Source organism: Hippopotamus amphibius, chromosome 1 (genome assembly GCF_030028045.1).
Source record: "Hippopotamus amphibius kiboko isolate mHipAmp2 chromosome 1, mHipAmp2.hap2, whole genome shotgun sequence".
Classification (NCBI taxonomy): Eukaryota; Metazoa; Chordata; class Mammalia; order Artiodactyla; family Hippopotamidae; genus Hippopotamus; species Hippopotamus amphibius.
The window spans coordinates 54,718,092-54,725,850 of record NC_080186.1 but is presented as its reverse complement, the minus strand read 5'-3'; positions in this window follow the sequence as shown (position 1 = coordinate 54,725,850).

The following is a 7,759-nucleotide window of genomic DNA, read 5'->3' as shown; positions in this document are numbered from 1 at the left end:
TGCTCAAAATCACTAATCACTGGGGAAATGCAAATCAGAACTACGAGATACAACCTCACGTCCATTAGCATGGCTCCTATCAAAAACAAAACAAAACAAAAAGCCAGAAAATAACAAGTGTTGGCAAGGATGTGGAGAAATTAGAACCCTTTATGCACTGTAGATGGGACTGTAAAAAGGTACAGCTGCTGTGGAAAACTGTATGGAAAACTCAAAAAATTAAAGTAGAATTACTATATGAGCCAACAATTCCCCTTCTGGGTATATATCTCAAAGAAACGAAAGCAAGGTTTTGAAAAGATATTTGTACACCCAAGTTTATAGCAGCATTATTCATAATAGCTAAAATGTTGGAAGAAACTTAAGTGTCCACTGATGAATTAATGGATAATTAAAATGTGGTGTATGTTTACAATGGAATAGTATTCATCCACAAAAGGAAGGAAATCCTGACGTATGCTACAGCATGGATGAACCTTAAAGACATTATGCTTAGTGAAATAACTCAGGCACAAAAAGACAAATACTGTATGATTCCTCTTTTATGTGGTACCTGAAGTAGTCAGATTCATAGAGACAGAAAGTAAAATGGTGGCTGCCAGGGGCTGAGGGAAGCAGGGAAAGGGGAGTTATTGTTTCATGGGTATAGAGTTCCGTTTTGCAAGATAAAAAAGAGTTCTGGAGATGGATGGTGGTGATGCTGCATAACAATATGAGTGGGCTTAATACCACTGAATTGCACGCTTAAACATAGTTAAGATGGTTAAGTTTATGTGTATTTCACCCCACAAAAATTTTTGTTTTAAATATACTTGAGGGCTAATATAAGCCCTTTGTAATCAAAGAGTCCTGGATTCACATTCCAGTTCTGCCACTTACTGGCTGGTCGTCGTCAGCAATTTACTTAGTCTTTTCTAAAGCTCATTTTCCTAGGCCATAAAATAGCTTCAATAATGAAAGAATTAATGAGATAACACATGTAAAGATCTTACTACAGGGCCCAGCTGAGTGCCTATGACAGTGCCCATTCAATATACCCTTTTCTCTCCCTCTCATTATACCGATAATTCAAACATACACCAAATAGGATTGAAAGGGAATTCTTGGAGGTTTTCCCTTATTGCACTGCTATTGAGCTTTTCTCATTTCTATTCAGGATGTCTGGATGAGAGGGAAGTCTCCTAGTTCAGTTAAGAGAATTTATGTCCCTCAGTGCCACTACTGTGTTCTTTTACCTATAAATGCCCATTTCTCTCACTATTCCAATTTAAGACTAAGCTTAAACATTAACCACCTACCTCAACTAGAGCTGGACCCTGAGGACAGGGGTGGGGTGGGAACCTTTTATCCCAGTTCTCTCTCAACTATCCACCAGGCTTTTAAGAACAAATAGGCCTATTTATTCAAGGGGCAGCAAGCCAAAAAGAAAGTAGTGCCACCAGCTGTCAGCCTCTTTTTGTGAGCCGGCACCTGTATGCAGGGAATATCTGTTCTGTTTGTTCATATTCTCCCACCATGGACCCCAGAGCAGAGTAGTCTCTTGTTTTAGGTGTTTTTTCACAGGAGACATGTGTCTGGAGGCAAGGGCCATGTTAGTGACCTTTCCTGGACTGTGACTTCCACTGCTACTGACTCTCACCTTCAAGGGGAAGCAAAAAAGGCAGAATCAAGTTTCAATCCATCACCCAGACAAGCGGGATACACACAGGAAGTTCCTCCTGTGCCCAGGGTTCAGGCTGTCCCCTCTCCAACCTCTACTCCTCACAGGGCCCCACTGCTCACTAATCCACCTCCCTCCAAAATGGCTACATCAGAAGAAGGGATGTCTTCTTCATTGGCTAATTTGTTCCTACATCCACTCATTAGAATCCCTGACCTAGTTATTATTGCTTCAACTGTTTTCTCCTGCAAAGCAGACCACATTTGGCAACACCCGAAATAACATTCTTGTGGTCACATCAGCAATGATGAGAACAAGGTTGTTACTTTTGCTTTCTTGTAAACTTTTTAGTTTATAAACAAACTAAATGCATCTCTCCTTTCAACATCTCTCAAGGAGAAATAAGCACAAACAAAATAAAAAGAACTTGTATGCAGCATAAAGCCTCATGTAAGAATAAACTCCTTTTGAAACTTTTCCATAAAGAGAGCATTACAGATCATCTATTTCAAGTTTTCACTCTCGCTCGCTGGCTCTCTAAACATTTATAGAAAAGGTCACCTTGCTTATAGGCTCTTCCTCCTACACTCTCTCCTAAGTGATCTTAATAAAACTTAAGTTTATTTCTCTCTCTCTCCCCCAGTTAATACCCTTTACTAGCTCTCTATCACCCTCATTGAGAATAGCACACAAGAAGCCTCATGATGAGGCTCTTGTTTACTCTCTAGCATTTCTCCTACCAATCTTTCTCTATTTGTGCTGAAATAATGCCAAACAACTTAGAGTTCCCTGAGCGGTCCTCTTAGATACGCCTAAAAGAATGCCTCTTCCTTCCCCCATCACTGGGGAACTTCTCTCGAATTTTCAAAACCCAGCTTGGATTTCAATTCCCCTGGAAAATGTTTTCTAACTCAAGAGTTAATAACTCCTCCTCTTGTGCACTTATTCCATTCTACTCATGCATTTATTTGACAAATTCATAAACATTCAGCAAATATTTACCGACTTACTTAATACATGTCAAGTATTGTGCTAGGGAATTTCATCACCATTGTTATCATCCTGGCTAAAACTCACACAGAGTTCACACTGTCCCAGGCACCGTTCTAAACGATATACATTTATTAACTCATGGACCTGAGTAACAGCTCTGAAATAGATACGCTCACTGCCACCATCTGTGTAAATGAAGCAACTGAATCCCAGAGAAGTTAGGTAACTTGCCCATGCTCACCCTGGCAGTCCAGCTTCAGAGTGCATGTTCAAGACAAAGCAATTATAGCACAATGTGATAAAAGCATGAATACAAGATGCTGTGTAAGCATGCATCTGGAGAATGGACCTATTCAGTTGGTGAAGCGTCCCTGAGAAAAATGTGCTCAAAGCTGGGATGGTGAAGGATGAGTACAGAAACTGTACACTTCAACCCCTAGATAGACTTCAAACTAGTTGAGGGAATAGTCCTCTTCTTAGTTACCCCTGTATGACAGGACCTATTCTATTGCTAGGCACAGAAAGTGTGAGGAGGTATTATTTACTGAATAAATACATAAATTAAAATGTTAGGTGTCTTCTATGAGTGCTACCAGAATCTTTAAGTATTTTATTTAATTTGTATATAACAATTCTGCAAGGCAGTCATTTTTCTCTTCCAAAGTACTAACTGAGAAACTAAACTTCAGTTCATTCATGGACTTTTGTGTATTTCAAAATTCCTTGCTGTTCTACTGCAGTTTCAGAATTGACTCGTGGACAGCTCTTTGGCTTTTAAATAATTTATAATTTTATTTTATTTTTATTTATTTTTTGGTCGCACCATGCAGCCTGTGGGATCTTAGTTCCTCAACCAGGGATTGAACCTATGCTCTTAGCAGTGAAAGCACAGAGTCCTAACCACTGGACTGCCAGGGAATTCCCTATAATTTTATTTTTTAAATAAACACTTTCCCCCATGAAACTCTAAGTATTTTGTCCTATGTATATTTTACAATGAATATCTAGGATTTTATTTTATAATACGTGGGTTTATTTCATTTACCTGACTTTTTCTGTCTTAGTCCGTTCAGTCTGCTATAACAAAAATATCATAGATTAGGTGGCTTAAACAGCAAACATTTATTTCTCACAGTTCTGGAGGCTTGAAAATTCCTAGGTCAAGATTCAGACAGATTGAATGTCTGGTAAGAACACACTTCCTGGTTCATAGACAGGAATTATCTCTGTCTGTGAGCATTGCTATGTTCCTGCCTGGCAGGAGAGGTGAGGCAGCTCTCTGAGGTCTCCTATATAAGAGCCCCAATCTCATTCATGAAGCTCCACCTTCATCACCTAATCACCTCCCAAAGGCCCCACCTCCTAATATCACCCCTTAGGGATTAGATTTCAGTATCAACATGTGAAGAGGGGGAGGCATAAACATTCAGTCTATAGCAATTGCCCTAAGAGACAATTTTTGTTCATATTCAAAAGCTATGTACCTTTGAATAACATGGAGTGAGGAGTGTTAACCCACTGTGCAGTCCAAAATTCTTTACAGTCAGCCCTCTATACCCATGGTTCCTACATAATCACTGTTCTACATCCATGGATTTAGCCAACTTCAGACCCTGTAGTACTGTAGTACACATTTATCGAAATAATTTTCATATAAGCGAACCCACGCAGTTCAAATCTGTGTTGTTCGAAGGTCATTTGTAATTGCTAAGTTGTCTATCTTTGAGGAGTTTCTAAGAGAGTGCCTCAGCTTCTCAGCTTAACAGTGGAGATAAAAAAAATAAGTAGGGAGAGGATAAAACTTCCCATAACGTTTCCGTTTTATACACTAGGCATTTCTTTTTTCTTCTTTTTTTCTTTTTCTTTTTCCCATTAGTAGGTACCTCCACAGAGAGAGAACAGATGAACAGAATTATTTGAAAGTTGTGCTGGGAACTTATTCTGCATTGACTGTACAACTAACTTTCCAGAGTGAGAGATTGTACCCAACTCAAATTAAGTCTCTACTTGGTGAGCACCTGATATTCCTCACACTAGCTGCCTATAATCACTTGGAATCTAAACACAGATCACCTGGCGCCCAAGTAGTTTGAAACCCCTTAATAAGATTGTTCACCCCTGTTGCACATGGGAGTCAAATGGGGAGTTTTAAAAGAATCTGATGCTTGGATCCCACCCCCAGAAATGCTTATGTAGCTGGTCTGGGCTTTGGGATTTTAAACAGCTTCTTAGGAGATTCTAATGTGCAGGCAAGGTTGAGAACCAGTGTTCTAGAACAGTGAAAAACTTCATACAAATCACCTGGGAGCTCTACTGGACAGTAGACTCTGATTCAGGAGGTATGGGGTGGGGATGAGGTTTTGCATTTCTTTCCTGTGCCTGTGTGCTGAAATGGCTGCAAGCAGAAAGTACTAATGGGAGCCCAGAGGAGGGGATACTACTTACTGCCTAGGGAGAAATTGGAATAGGCAAAATAACTGAGCCTGAGCATGGGTTTTGGAATCAGGATAATTTGGTCTTTTCACACCAAAACAACTTTTCCTCCAGCAAATTTAACTACCCTCTGGAATACTCTTCTCTCTGAAATCCCCATTTTCACCACTCCATGAACCATCCATTACTTCTATCCTTCTAACTCAACCTTATACCTCCATTATACCAATCCTTACATTACAGAGTGAGTCCAATTCATTGTTCCCAGCACTTCTTATCTATCTATCTATTAATTGATCAGTCCATCAATCCATATCTCATTATCCATCACCTTCCTAAAACCTTTCCTCTTCACCTCCCAAAGATTCCATGGTGTGTCATTGCAATCACTTCCTCTTAAATAGTCTCACTTGCCCCTCTCTGTGTGACATTCATCCTTAGTTAAATCTAACTACCCTTTTCCATATCTGCATTCTCTTGACTGAAGTGTACTTGAGAAAATAAACATAACACTATGCTGTCTGGACTCACTTTAAATTTATGACACAAATAGAAAATGGGCATTCAACCCTGTTGGCAGTATCACAATCTTTCCACAGTTCACCCCCTCACTCTCAGAAGATACCTCTGACCTTCTCACCCCTCCAACCTCTAATACCCCCTTCTTGCTGTAGACCTCATCTCATATTTTATTAATACAATTGATGTGATCAGGTAGGAACTATCTTATGCTCCCATCCAAACATAAACCATTGCATCTGAATTAAATCTTCTATCTTTCCCTCCTGTTAAAAGGATACGGATCTGGGTTCTTTGCAAAGGTCCATCCCCCCACCTTATACTTTGGATCTATTTCTTCATCCTCCTCTATAGTTTCATTCCTGTAGGTATTCCCTTTTTCTCCAACATCAAAAATTTCTTTCTGCACTACATAATTTCCACAAAAATATAAGCATTTATCTGCCAACACAACACCACCACCAACAAAAAACTTCTCTTGCTCTATTTGACCAACTATGGCCACCATCCTATTTCTTTGCTCTTCCCCTCCAAAAAAACAAAAACAATAAAAAGAAAACAAAAAAACAAACCCAGAAGCCAACCAAAGAAACAAAACCTTAAGACTTGTCCCACTTGTACACCTTTTGTTCTTCATACACTTCAGTCTTTCTGCCTCACTATACCTCTGAAACTGCTCTTTCCAGAGACTAATGTTGCCAAATCCATTGTCCTCGCTATGTCCTCGCTACTGGACTTCCACGAAGCATTTACTATCGCTGACCACTCGTGTTCAATTGTAAAACTTTCTCCTCTTGATTACTATGACATTACCTTCTTACCTCACAGGTTATTCCTTGTCAGTCTCTTGTTGGTTCATCTTCCTCCTCTGCCCAATTTTGAAATGTTGGAGATTCCCCTAGCCCAGTTCTCTATCTACAGTCTTTGATTAGATAATCTCATCTAGTCCCAAAGTTTTAAGTTTCACGTACAAACTCATAACAGCTAAATTTATGCCCCCAGCCTAGACTCCACTCCAGACCAATATATTCATCTGTTTACTCGACATTATCACTTAGATATCTAATAGGCATCTTGGACTTGATTATTGTCAATGCCCTTCAGCAAAAGATGACTAGGAACACACCTGTAATTGCGTTAGGTTTATTACTTGTTTCAGAATGCAAACCATGGAGAACATTTCAGTAAGAGGGTGTTAGAAATTTGGGTTTGTGTTATGTGATTTAAGGAAGGTTCAAGGAAGAGGGACTTTGCTCTGAATTGGAAGCTGTAGGAAGACAGGGATAATTCTATAATTGTGTATTTTAATTAGTACTATCTAGAATGACTGCGTATTATCTACTGCACAGAGGCTAAATAATTAGTAAAGGAGCAGCAGTCACTCATATTAGCCAGGATAAGGAAATGTTTGCTCATTTTGGGGGCTTGGACAATGTTTATGTTTAGTCTATATCCACACGTGTTTACAGATCGATCTTTTTTTTTTTTTTTTGTCTTGATCCATCGTAGTCACAGAGTGGCCTTGTCTGATGTTGATGTTCTGTGAAATTTTCCCACCTCTAACTTACCAAGCTCATTCCTACCTCTGCACTTACTCTATCCTTTGCCAGGTAGTCTCTTTCCCGTTTGGCTCCCATCACGTTGCCTCCTTCTTAGTCACTATCACATTCTTCCACTTTATTTCCTTCTTTGGAGCCCTAATCAATATCTAAAAGAATGTTGTTCATTTGTTTGTTTATTGACACTGCCTCACTGGAATTTGGCTTCATAAAGGGATGGCGTTTTTCCTATCGTGTGTTCACCGCTGTAACCCCAGCCTCTAGAAAGCAGCTTCAGAGCCGAGGGTTCAAATATATACTGACTGACCGGCTGACTTAGTGAATGTCACTGGGCTCATTTCTTCGAATACAGCCATTAAACTTGTCTTTTTTTGTTTGCTAGCTTTTAACGGAGAAGTAGGGCACTTAACAAAAAGAAGTGAAGCTGGGAGCCAAGAAAGTGAATGTCTTTTATCCAGAGTGCCCAATGTCTCTGTACGTCGGGATGTGTTAGGACTCCAGTACTTGAGACTTTTCTAGCTCTGAACCACCCTCTTTCCTGAAAATATTGTTAGATCCTTAACCTGATGTTTCACTCCATTTTTTAGTAAAGGAT